The 14,390-nt window shown below is 40.0% G+C and overlaps 1 long non-coding RNA gene across 1 annotated transcript; it reads right to left on the reverse strand.

Annotated features, from left to right (window-relative positions):
- Positions 1–391: 391 nt before the first annotated feature.
- Positions 392–2,196, reverse strand: LOC149786474 (uncharacterized). The gene is made up of 2 exons (XR_016425202.1): positions 1,310–2,196; positions 392–625 (listed from the first exon to the last, which is right to left on the reverse strand). It is a non-coding gene; the product is annotated as an uncharacterized LOC149786474 (long non-coding RNA).
- Between the last annotated feature and the right edge of the window lie 12,194 nt (positions 2,197–14,390).

The raw sequence follows: 14,390 nt of genomic DNA on the forward strand, positions 1-14,390 counted from the left end.
ATACGGACATTTACTTCGTCGATGATAACATCCCCGCTGGGAACCAAAACAACTTCATATATGAAATACCATACTTAGGTAACATATTTAACAGTGTATTCTCCTTTCTTGTACTTTGGATACACTATTTTATATATGGCTCTCCCATCCTTAGTGCATGCTTGCTCTCTTTGGTTGTTTTCATTAAAATGCAACTAGTTAAAGCCTGTTTCAAAGTAAATAAAGATGCAAAATATATAATTCTATCAAAAACCAGATAATTTATTTGTATAGATACTTTATTTGCAAACATTTCAAAACACTAAAAACTGCTATACAATTTTACATTATAGGATATCAAAAGATCAGATCTTGATATCTATGATTTAATTTGAAGATGAATATACTGGACTATAGATAAAACACTGAAAAACCTGAATCAGTATTTTTTGTGTGCAATAATTTAAGATTGACATTGAAAACATTCCATGATAGGAGAAACCAATCATCTTTGGTGCAAAATGATTGATCACAGAGTGGTATCTCTCCAGTGTTCAAGTTTGTTGTCCAGATGACAGCATTGGTACATCTTTTCTCATTTGTCTGCTGGTCACAATCTCTTCAAGCTTGTCAAATACTTTATATCCTATAAGTTATAGAATATTTTCATCAAAGCTTTGTTTTATGCTGTCTTGCATGAAAATTAAAGTGTGCACTAACAAAAATGTATCTAAATTCAATAAATTACTTGACCAATACAGTTAAGTCAAAGTCACATACCTATGTGACATGCACTCCATAAGATGCTTTTGCATACCAAATATTATTGATCAGTAAGAAATAGATCTACTAACTGAACAAACTCGATGGACCTGAACAATTGTTGCCAAGTTATGACTTAAAAATTACTGAAGATGATAACACCAATACCACCGAAAAATCATAAAACAATATTGTAAAATTTCTACTACATTTTGTTTTTAGAGATTATTATTGATTGGGGATATGAATAAACCTCATGTTTGTAAATATCTATATGTAATCTGATTCATACATTAGGCCGACAATGACATATATATGTAGGCCTTCTAAATCTAGCAGCAGAAAGATTTTTCTATTTACATGGTCAAACAAACTTGAAGACAACATGAAAATTTTGACAATATTTATCAAATGTTTATATCTCAGTTCTTTATTGATTAGATATTTACTGCATTTGTTTTGAAAACTATGAAAGAGCGCTCTAGAGGGTACAAATGGAAATGATGTGGTGACTGGTATGTTGAATATCATAGATATAATAATATGGTACTTGTCATTAAAACCTCACCCTTGCTGCTTTTCTTTTTGAATAGCCCCTTCTTAGTTTCTTTGGCGATGACACTTGACAAGTTACTTCCTCTGATGGTGACAACATTTCAAACCTACACAGCTGATGCATTGGTGTTGAAGGTTCTGATACATTTGCAGTTACCTTGGCTTGGTTGTCAGTTTCCTTCACGCAGTGGATAGATGGGACAGCATCATCAATGAGTTTGATTTTCTTTGGTGCCCTACTCATATGTTCAACCTCAAATCTATACCTAAATGGGAAGCATTCTGGTGTGAAATGAAAGGAGCAAAGGGCACAACACTCATTCGAACCATCCCAGTTTTGCTCATTTGATTTTTACAAAATCTGTCCACTTACTACAAAGTGCCTGGTCTTTCGGGAAGGAATGCATGGAAAACCCATCAGCATTTGTATTCCCACAATTTTCTGCAACACACCTTACCCCGCTGCCCTTGCTTGTACCTCCACTATCTCCTCTTGGCATGATTATGATGATGAAACTTTTCAAACTAACTAATATGGAACGGAACACGTGTTTTGTTTATGTTTCGATAGAAATAGAAGCAATGTGCATGTTCAAAATATGACGTCAGGCGATCTACACACTCCGGTGGTATGGCACTTTAAGACTGGTATTAATCTAAGTAACAGAAAAGTGTGAAAACCAGCAAGTTTAGTAAATTTCAACAAATCATTTTTTTCTCCGTAAGACATAAAGTGAACATTCAAAAAGAATTTTTTCTGGAAATGAAATGAGTCTAAGCTCTCTTACAATAAAGCGTAGAGACTACCCATTGTTCATCGACTTATTGACAGAAGATTGCAAGGAAAGAGTCAGTTGTAAACGTATCATTACCTGAATTTAAAAAAAGAATAAAGGCTGTGTAACAAGATAATTGGGTGGGATTTCAGATTTACAACAGAACACTTTTGTTGGTGATATAAATACAATGTATAATAACGAACGACGTGAATGAGCAATTAATTATGATTAATATGTGCGTGTGTGTGATCCAAATATTGGATCAATTAACATAAAACGCACGGACGTAATAAGGAAAATATAAAAAAATGACCTTACACAGTACAAGGACAAGGGGTGAATGATTCACAGCGATTTCACAACGAAAAGATTAATGTGTTTTACTCAGATAGTAAAACAAATGTGGTATTTTACTCGTATCGTAAAATGTATTCACTCAAATAGTGAAATTATGTAAATAAAAGGGACAGATATACAAATTATCCTTACAGTACCAAAACCACACCGGGTTTTACAAACCCCCAAAGTTAGCTCACGGCTAAAATATTACATGTATGGAATTACACACTCCGTCACCAGCACACTCACCTACCAGTCACACTGGCCAATCAAGCCGTCAGTATTCCAGGTTGGTCAATCAAGCAATCAGCGCTCACCAATCTCGGTCAGCTATGCCCAATCACCTGCTACTCGATCAGTAACATTGTTTATTCAGCTCTACGGATGGTAAGGTTCAGCTTCACAGCTGCCATTGTCAACTTATATGGTTAGCTCTGCAGCTGGCACCACGTCGACTCCGATCACTCCAATAATTCTGTGTGATCACTCGGATCACCACTCCAATCACTCTGGTCAGCTGAAAATACATCTAACACCATGTAATATGCATGACACAGGCATATACAATAAAAAGTAATGACGTTAAATACGGTAAGTTATACAGATTACATTATCAGCACAATAATTACAAAACAACAAACAGGTTCAAAAGTAAACCTAACCATGCCCGACAAGAACCCTACAGTACTAAACGTTTCTTAAAAATGCAGCTTTATATTGCTAATATAAATCCCTTGCTAAGTCACAAACCAGAATAAAAAATATTTGCATTGCACTACGTACACCGAAACTACATAGCAAGCCTACAAAAATAAAGGTGGTAGTAAAATATTTATAACTAATACACAAGAACTTAATAATTCACATACCTCTACAGCTGAAGATGTGCAAGTCCTTAAAGTAGACTGCTCACTAACAAGACATTCCTTAATGTGAAGATTTGATCTTACGGTGAGGCATTTATACACAGACGAAGTCATACATTGTCTGTGTGCTGGAAGCAATCGGTTTTTCCGATTGAAAGCACTTCGCACGTGCGGCATAGGATGAATCGAACTATTTTGAAATATTGTACAATATACATAAATCACCCTCGGGTATCGTTGTACACAAAAAATGAAACCCGAGTACATGTGTTTAATAAATAAAAGGATTTATGCAATTCCGTGACAGCTTATATGAGAACTTCCTTAACTTTTTACTCACATTATATACACAGCGTCTTGGAATCCTGTGGTGGGTGCTAAAGATGAACTTCCCAACAGAAAACCTAAAGATGTTTAAACCTAAGGGTATCAGTATAGAAAACAGTCATTGCCAAGAAACCCGTTGGGTAGCCGTCTACGTTCTAACCAACCACAATATGGAATCACTGAATATACATCATTGACTTTATGAGAAGAAATGATGTATATACTAAATTCAATCAGGATCAGATTGCATTATGTGCAGACAATATAGTGTACAGTTTCTTCATCGACGCAGTCATGGGTTTCCCTTGGAACAATAAGTAACTTGTTTTGATCATGGATACATGTACTCTAGAAATGATGATAAATTATGAAGTTTTTGTGAAGATTATCATTATCTATATTTAGCTCAGAAATGTGTGTGCATCGATGGCAAAATGTGATGCCTTAGATCATTAGAAGTCAAGTTTGACTCCATAACGTTGTCAAGCTTTTAAACAGTTTATATTTAAACGATTGTCTGCTTCTATTCCATTTTGAGTTAGAGAAGTGTCTTCTTGCCACACATATTGTTTTTGAAAACAAACTGGTGTTATTTTATTTTCTTTGTTGAAACTAATCTGCAATGATCTTCTCTTTGACCCTCTTTCTGTCGAACTTGATAATGTTTTCCTTCACACACATGCTTCTCCTATTTTTTTTTTAAAAAACGGCGTGTTCATCAGTCTTGCCACCTTCCATTCAGATTTTTCTCATTCACATTCAGATTCGAGACACGACACTCGTAAGAAGTAGACGTGCCTACATACAAACATAAAGTTGTAGTTTTGGTTTGAAGCGTTTGCTCAGAGGCAACCCAGCCATCAATAACAATACATAGAGCAAGGAATAGCTGAAGCAGCCCGCCAAGCCATTCGACCTGCAGAGGAGTCCTAGCAGCCCACCAAGCTGTAGGAGTTCCAGCCCGCCCAGAGGCGTAGCTATGATATTTTGCGTCCGGGGACGAACTATAAAATTGGCGCCCCAGCCCCCTCCCCGTTTAATCACATTTTTGAATATTACCCTTGTTTACTTATTATAATCTAACGTTGTAAGCCTCATTTTGGCGCCCCTGTACCTTGGCGCCCGGGGACATATGTACCCCCTGCCCCCCCCCCCCCAGCTACGCCTCTGAGCCCGCCCAACATAAAGTCCATACAATTGACTCCAAATTAATTAGGAACCTTTTGGAAAGGAGGCCAAAAATTTGTGTGAGGTAAGGAGAACACTGATTTATTAAACATTCGAGTATTGTACTATGTGCTGTTGATAATTTTATTCTATCCCATTTCTAATCTACATGCTCTTTCATCTATCTACTTAACTGTTACTACTGATCTAACAATTAAATTATACAGTATATTCTAATTCCTAGTACTTATTCGAAGTATTAGAATTCACTCAAAATGACTTAGCCCCAATCCAGTATGGTACATGAATTACTAAATAAATTGTTCCAAAAATACTTCTCAATATAAAACTCAATTATTATCAGTATAATAGTATAAATATATATCTTTCTAAATGAATAATACAACCAAAAAAGGTTTAATTATATGGCAATGGAATTGCCGTGGGCTCATAGCCAACATCACGGAACTAAAAATCAGAATCAATAACACGACCCAAAAACCAGGCATAATCTGTATACAAGAAACAAAATTGTCAAACAAAACCAGGTTCACGCAAAACATATCAGGGTACTCAACATAATAGTTTAAGAACAGAGTAAATGGAAAACAGGGGGCGGACTGGCCATATATGTCCACGACTTCCTACCTAGTTCCTCTTTTGTAAACCCAATCCTATCCCCAGAATACCCAGATGCATTTGAAACCCATACTATCCTATTTAATACAGGAAAAACTCATTTCGCACTATGTTATGTATACGATCCAGGCGGAAACAACCCTGTCGCTATGGAGGCGTACAAAATCCTGATAAGGAACCAACCCGGAAACATCATAATCTGTGGAGATTTTAAAGCACACAGCGAACTGTGGGGCGTTAACAAACTGGACAAAAGAGGTGGACTTACAGAGAAGTGGATTGCTGAAAATAATGCCGTAAAATTGAATGATGGAAATCGAACAAGAATCTACCCACTGGAGCACTGTCCACAATTGATTTAACAATATGCTCCCCTAATCTAGCACAGCTATCCAACGGGGAAGTAGACCATACCAGTACGCTTGGAGGTGACCACTTTCCAATAAGCATCAAACTCAATACTAATACCCATACAATATCCACTACCAATATAGCCAGATGGAGATTTGACAAGGCTGACAAGGCAGTATTATATCCCTAAAGTGAAAGGACATCAAAGATGACAATATCGACGTCTATAGCGATAATGTCAAAAAAGCACAAACTGAAGAGGCAGCTCGAAGTATAGCCAAAGCAGGGGGCGGGACACAAAAAATTCAGTCCCTTGATGGAATATCGAATGTAAGGAAGTCCTCAAAGCCAAAAAGAAACCGCTCAACAAATTACAACACACTGGTCGATCGAATGGCTCACTAATATACAAAAGAAAAGAAAAGGAACCCAAGAAAAGTATTAGGAATGCCAAGGAAACATCCTGGCAAAACGTCTGCTCAAACCTCACCATCAAATGTGATGCAAAAAATGTATGGAATAAGATTAAGGCAAGTAAAGGCAAGCCAAAACCAAGCATCCCAAAACTATCAGGAATAACCACCATCAGAGAATATAAAGATAAGAAGAGAGACTTTAGAAACGTTCAAAAACTGGCTGTGGAAAAATATATGGGGGAGGTGTATGAAGAAATTGAAAAAGCACATGAATGCGATGTAAGACACTTTTGGAAAATCATCAACATTAAGAGAGGGAACAATATAAATTTTTGTCAGGAACTATCAACTGATGGAGTTTGTGTCCGTGATGATGATTCCATCGCAAATCGCTTTGCCAGATACTATGAGGACATTCACACGCCGAATTTAAACCATAGTTTTGACGGAAACTTTTATGAATTTATAGAGAGAGAATTAAATCGGGGTCTACAGGACGAAGTAAGCCATATCGAGGCCTTACAGACCAGTATCAGTTTAAACGAAGTAGGAGAAATCATTAAAGGTCTAAAGAAACCAAAAGCATCGGGCCATGATCAAATTTGCAATGAACATTTGATCTATGGCAAGTAGTAAATGGGGATACCCTAGCCTCAATGGGAATTAGCATTACAGAGACCCCTGGGACACTCTAGCCTCAATGGAAATTTAACATGGAGATAATTGCTGGGCCACTCTAGGGACAAGGGGAATTGAACATGGGGAATAGAGTTTGGGCTTGTCTATGGACAAGGGGAATTGAACATGGGGAATAGAGTTTGGGCTTGTCTAGGGACAAGGGGAATTAACATGGGGAATAAATTGTGGGGTCTGCATAGGGACAATGGGAATAGAGTTTGGGTTTGTCTAGGGACAAGGGGAATTGAATATGGGATTTTTTTTAAAAAAAAGTTTTTTTAAATTTAAATTTAAATTTAAAAAAGGGTAGGCAATGGAAAGGCTATCTCTTTTCGAGAAATATGGCTGGCCCTGAAAAGGGCCTTTGGGTTTTCTTCTTCTTCTGCTTCTAATTTCTTCTTTTTCTCCACCAACTTCTTATTTTATCTCCAACACTCTTTCTCTTCTTTTCTTTCTTTTTTCTCTCCTCCTCTTCTTTCTTCTTCTCTTCCTCCTCTTCTTTCTTCCTCTTTTCATTTTCTTCTTCTTTCTCAATTTTTTCATTCCATGCTCTCATCCTTATCCTTTCCTCTTCATCCTCCTTCTCCTCCTTTATCTCTTTCATTACACCACTTATCTTGTCCTTTACCTTTCTCAAGTTATTAATTTCCATCTTTACACGATGGGGACTATAGGAATAGTGGTCTTCAACGAGTCTTATTAACATCTGCTCCATCATTCCTAAATTGTCTAAAACGTCTTGCAATGTTTGCATCTTGTCCATTTGGTTCGAAGCCATCTTCTTGTAGAATGGTTTGAACGACGAATACTGTGGGTTCTTATAGTGAAAGCGCGGACGTGATGGAAAACATCCCCCTTAAAACATAAAATTGATCTTACCTAGATCATGACCAAAGAAACAGCAACGCGCGGACGTGAAGGAAAACATCCCCCTACTTTTCTCATTTCATATAATAAAACCCAAACTATACTCTCCACATACGCTAAGAAACAATAAACAAAATCCATAATCTACTATCCACACAATCGTACGTGAGCGGTTACAAAACCCAAACTATACTCTCCACATACGCTAAGAAACAATAAACAAAATCCTTAATCTACTATCCACACAATCGTACGTGAGCGGTTACAAAACCCAAACTATACTCTCCACATACGCTAAGAAACAATAAACAAAATCCATAATCTACTATCCACACAATCGTACGTAAGCGGTTACAAAACCCAAACTATACTCTCCACATACGCTAAGAAACAATAAACAAAATCCATAATCTACTATCCACACAATCGTACGTGAGCAGTTACAAACACAAACACACAAACACATACCCTCGCACTATGAAAAAAGAGTTAGTGTTTATAATCACACTACTCTACCTACACACACACACACACACACACACACACGCACACACACACACATTGGCAAATCGATAGTTATTTCTTTTCTAGAGTATTGGGTAGCCCTTAAAAGGGCTGTTTTTTTTTAACTCCAGATGCACCTATCTAATGGTTGCACCTTCCTGGCCTGGCGCCACACACGCATCTTCTTCCCCAGTCTCCTTTCACCTTTCTTCTGGGGAGCGCAGAGGGAGGATGATTCGCTTCAACACCCCAATCCTCTGTCTCGGGAATATTGTACGACATCCTCTCTTCTAGTTTCTTTTCCTCCTCTTCCCTCTGTCTTCTCTCCTCCTCTTCGTTCTTCATTCTTTCCTCTTCTACTATAGCCTCCGCGGCCAGTTCATTTAACAGGCGCCTGACATATTCCAGATGTATCTGGAGTTCAAGAAGTTTGCTTATTCTGCTATTCATTCTTGTGTTGATCAATCAACAAGGGTAGCTAGACTGACCAGCGAGTTTCAATTTATAGTGAAAGCGCGGACCTGATGGAAAACATCCCCCTAAAACATAAAATTGATCATAACCAAAAAACAACAACGCGCGGACCTAAAAGAAACACTCACTCACTTTTTTATGCTACCCATCACTATTTTAAAATTTTTTTATAAATCACTTCAATAGACTATCCACATACGCAAAGCAATCCAATCTAACCCCAAATTTACACCTCAAACACCAAAAAAAAAGACATCATTTTAATCTACTATCCATACCAACTTACTTAACCACTTACAAACACAAACACATACCCTCACATTTTTTTTAAAAGAGTTAGTGTTTATTTTCACACTACTCTACCTACACACATTGGCAAATGGATTGTTATTTCTTTTCTAGAGTATTGGGTAGCCCTGAAAAGGGCTGTTTTTCTGTTTGCTATGGCATTCTTTTTTAATTTCTAAGAATGCGATGTCCTCTGAGGATAGACTTTCTGGCGATAGGTCTGCTTCTTCGAAAAGAGAAGAAGAACTCTTTGGTGTCGATACGACAATCGACAAAGCCTCTGTCAACTTCAGGTTGCTGCTGCTGTTGTTGTTGTTGCTGCTGTTGCTGCTGTCTCTGAAGTCTGTACTTCTCTGTCCATTCTTCTTTTTCCCTGTTCATTTCTTCTCTGAAGAGCTCTTCTATCAGGTCTTCAGTGATTTTTAACATTCTCACATTCTCTATTTCTTCTGGCTTCGGTATCAGACTGTGTCTGACCCTATGCAAATTCACGTAGGCTTCGTTGAGCTTAGCTAGTTTGGAGCACATCTTCGTAGGAGGATGAGTCGACAATGGATGGTTAGACTGGAAACAACCCCTGTTCTTAAAGTCAAAGCGCGGACGTGAAGGAAAACATCCCCCACACGGTTTTTGAGTCGCAACGTTTAGTGAGTGTCATGAGAGGGATAGTAAGAAATGAAAGAGCATCAATCCAACATTCTTATAGCTAAACAAACCACAAAGGCATTTTTTTCAAAACACAACATTTTTTATTCAAAAATCACTTAACACTAAACAACAACTCTAACATTTTTAACAATAATCCAACAATATAACATCAAACAATTTTTTCAAAACACAACATTTTTTATTCAAAAATCACTTAACACTAAACAACAACAACTCTAACATTTTTTAACAATAATCCAACACTAAAAGTTTCTCCACTAGGTAAAGAGGGATAACAGTCTTCCATGGTTTCTAGCAATCCAGGATGACTTCTCTCAAACTGTTGATTTCTATGGTATTATCGAATTCAGCATACAGGATGACGTTCACCGTTTCATCAGGGTCTCGGTCTTTAAACTGGATTTCCACACGAATCTGGCCAGATTTTATAGGGTGGAAATGTCCCTCGTCGCTGCCTTGGTCTGGAGTGAAATCGAAAGCCCACAAAGCGTAGCCTCCTGCATAATCCTCGTACGTAATACCGTGACTGGTATTGGTTCCTAACTGTCCGGTGGCTTCGTACAGGGACAAGTACGATCTCAAGTAATTCTTCTTGGTAAAGTCAGGTTCAAAAGGTTTTGCCATCGCGACTGACTTCGATTTTGGACACGCCAAAGTGTTGAAAGTAGAAAGGATTTTTTTCGGCAGCTCCGTTGAAGGCTGTATTCTCGACGATACCAACGATCAAACGTTTGGGTAACTGTCCTTGGAACAGATGATCTTCGATCATGGATCGCTGTCCCTTGGGAATGGTGAAGGTTTTCACTTCCACGCGTTGTATGGGATACTTGGCGGTTGTTCTGCTCAACGTCTGACTGATGTCGTTTCCCACTTTAGGTAACACTTCCACACGGCGTACGTAGAGTCTGGCTTCTTGGATTTTGATTTTGTAACCGTCACTATCAGCCATCAAATGGAAAGCGGCACTGCTACGATTCAGTCTCAGGCGGACATCCACCCCGTTCAGCAAATACTTTTCTTGCAACCACATGTCCAAATGCAAACGATCCATCAGTTCTAAACTTGTGTCGGCTCCCGTGATTCTCTTTCTTCGTTCTACAAATTCATCATTGTTGTCTTTCTTTTCATCAGTTTCCAATATTTCAAACTTGGTAGGTTCGTCAGCTTCCCATACCACACAGGCATTGAGATGAGTGTTCTTGGCATCTATTCCGTACGTCAAGAGATTTTCCAGGTAGGCACGATAAGGGTAAGTATCCATGCTGCTACTGACCAGTTTGTTATTCAAGTACAAGTCCACTCCACTGAACAAGGAATGCATGAAATTGTTGACGGGAGCTACTGCTTCATCGTCTATAGGACCTCCAGTCTTATCTAGAATTTTGACTTTCAGGTACAAGTAACTGCTATTCAGATCGATGTAATCTTCGGGCTGTCCTTTGATTTCAAACTCGATGGGAGCGGAATCGGTCAGTGAGGAGACGGGGTGAAATTCCACCCATTGGGATTCTTGCATCGTCATCATCGTGGGGGGCATGGCAAACAGCTCCAGTTCCGTCTTGGAACAAGCGCAAGATTCTCGGTGCATCATTTTTTTTTTGTCTCTTTTCTCAATAATCGAAAACGTCTAAGTCTCGAACGGTTCTTCTTTTCTTGGCCTTTCTCGCTTGAAGTCTGGTGAAAGGGTGTTTTCTTCGTCGTCTCTTTCTGCCTTGTCCTTGCTGAATGCCTGACTCGGTAGCGTGCAGGGCATTTATAGGTGTCTCTCGTTGGCCTAAAATGTCTTTGCCCGTTTGCAGCAAGACATTTTTGCCTGCCCTCATGAAGGCTTCTTTAGGGTTTTGTTTGTCGATGATGACATTTTGGAGAAATTCTTTGCCTTGCGTCAGTGCCGCATCTTTCAAGGCGTGCAATCCGCGTGTCACCATCGGTTTCAAGACTGGGGCCACCTAACGAAAGGCCGATTTTAACATGTCTCCTAAGCCGTGTCCTCGCTGTCGAGCAACCCCTCGGTACACTGGATACATGACTTACTTACGAGTCGTGAGAGAACCGTTTTCGAAAATGGAGTTTCACCGTGACTTTTCCTTTGATGAATGGAATATTTTGTCCCAAATCTCCTTTTAGAGCAATGTTGACCGTGTCCAAATACGACTTGCTGACAGGCAAATAGTGAGGATGGACAAATTCGCGGTGGACGTGGTAAGTGTTTCCACCTTCCTCGTCAGCGCCCGTGGCAGAATCTACTTTGAAAGGAATGACACGCAGTAACGGTACGGAGGTGTGTCCCACCACGTTGTACTCCACCACATCGGAATACACGAACATCAAATTCAGTGCTTGGTTCAGTTCTACCGGGGCACGAAATAACTTGCTAAAAGACTCGTTGTCGTAAACGATGGGTAATTCGTTTTTCTTGAGCATGGCCTTTCTCATGTCTATGTCTCCGCCCAACATGTCAAACAATTCGGACAAAATAAAATGGACACGATTTTACTCCGTTCAAATTTCATCAAGAAGCGACGAGCTGCTTTGTGGTACTCCATGGTGACATTTTTGTTGACATGCTCCAAAGCTTTCAGAAACACGACATTAAACCTGGAGGTTATGGTGCTGACCAAATGTTGACCACTAAAATAATAGCCTGGGGGAATGAACAAGTGATAGGTGGTGTACTTTTGTGTACGGGTTTTCTTGTCATATTTGACATTGCTATCCATCCACTGTTGCATTTGCTTGTCATGAACTTCCACATCAAAAAAATTTTGATTGGGAAGGACATTGAGGACTTGGGTCGGGTGAATCATTTCTACTAAAGCCACTTCCCAATGGGCTTCGTGATTTAAATGGATGGCCTGAGGTAATTTGGCCGTGTAACAGCACAACGTGTTCTTGGGAAACACCTCCATGGAACTGTCACTGGGTAAAGTTAAGTAAAATTGGTTTTGGTGACTCATAATTCCAGAGTTCTGTGGCTGTCCGAGGGGTTAGTGGACGTCAGAGGCGTGTCTCTGTCTAAAATGGGGTTCTGGTTGTGATTGAAGTGGTGACTGGCACTGGCACTGGACAGAAGGTTCCCGGGGTTCCCGTTCGAGGTGAATTTCAGGGAGGGATTAGGAAGCAGGTAACCGATGCAACTGCTCAATAAAATGGTCCACAATTGTTTGTCTCCTTGTTGCAAACTCAAATTGGCGATGGCTGCCCCGATGACACAATACACCACGAAGATTTGACAGAAAAAGACGATTTGCGTTTTAGGCACACGTTCTCCACACCACACCCACAAGGGTTGTTTTTGTAAATCTTGCACAGAAGAACTAGGTGAAGGAGGAGTGGTCGACGTAGCTGCGTCTGCTGTGTGATGGTCACTTCTTTTTATAGTCGATGACTTGCGAAGCGTCGATCCAAGAATCAAAACTGGGTGGATATCCTTTCCAACGTACTTTGACTTCTTTGACACGTCGTTTGCCCACTTTACGGGTTCTGCGTTCGAGAATCATTTCGATGTCGTACACGTCGTCTTCTTTTTTGGTGACACGTTGTAACTCGGGCAAATAAAACGTTCCTTTGAGCACTTCTCCGTTCATGTCTTCCAATTTGTAGACGGCAGGATGACGGCCATGCACTCGTCCAGTGACGCGAAACAATTCGGTCGTCCAGTTAGGTAAGTAACCTTTGTCGAAAGTGCGTTTGGTTTTGCCAATCCTCACCCAATCTCCTACGGCCAACTCTCCACTTTTCTTGGGGACAGCCCTCGTCGGGGACGTACCAAACAGGCGCTCAAACACCAACACTTCGTTCTCGGGAGTCACGTCTTGCGGGGCACGTCCAATGCTTCGATGGTAAGATTGGTTGTACGCTTGCACCAGGTGCGGTAAGATGTCGATGTACTTCAGAGTGTGGTGATGCGTAAAATGTTTCCACATGCGTTCTTTCAAAGTGCGTTGAAAACGTTCCACGATGCTGGCTTTGGTTTCGGGATTCTCGGTGGTAAAAAAATGAATGTCACGTTTCTTTAATTCTTTTTGGAAAGCTTGGTTCAGAAATTCGGTACCTTTGTCCGTTTGCCATCGAAGAGGGTGACGACCGCTTTGTTTCAACACCCGTTGCAGGGCTCGCACTAACTCGCTGCTCGATTTGGAAGTCAAGGGTACGACCCAGGCAAATTTGGAAAAGACGTCGATGACACAAAACAAATATTTGTAGCCACGATTGTAGCTGGCCAAATGAGAGACATCGGCTAAATCGGCTTGCCATTGATGATCGATGCCTTCCACTCGGGTGCGACTTCTGGCAAACTTGCGTCGAATGGATCTGTGTAAAGTGTAGGTAGCTTGTTCTTGTAACCATCGTTGCACTTGAGGTAAACGGAGACTTTTCAGTCGAGTTTTGGCAGCACGATACAATTTTTGAACTCCTGCGTAACCTGCAGGATGGGAGGGATCGTAGTAAATGCTGGCTAAGACTTTTTCCATTTTTTTTGTGTTGGTTGGTGTGTTAATAAGACACCCACTCTTGGAGGATGCTACTCTTTTTCTCTTGGGGTACTTTCTTGGATTGCAATGCTTTGCGTGTGCGGCCGGCAATAGGTGTTGAAGAGGAGGATGTCTGAGCGGGGGATATCGGTTCTTGTTTCACTTCTGTCTTCACTTCTGTCTTCACTTTCTTTTTCTCTTGTGATGAAGAAGGGGTGGCCATCATCTTTTTAATCCATCCAATTCTGGAGGTAG

The sequence above is a fragment of the Sinohyriopsis cumingii genome, chromosome 12 (genome assembly GCF_028554795.1).
Source record: "Sinohyriopsis cumingii isolate HCF-2022 chromosome 12, ASM2855479v2, whole genome shotgun sequence".
In the NCBI taxonomy this organism is placed as follows: domain Eukaryota; kingdom Metazoa; phylum Mollusca; class Bivalvia; order Unionida; family Unionidae; genus Sinohyriopsis; species Sinohyriopsis cumingii.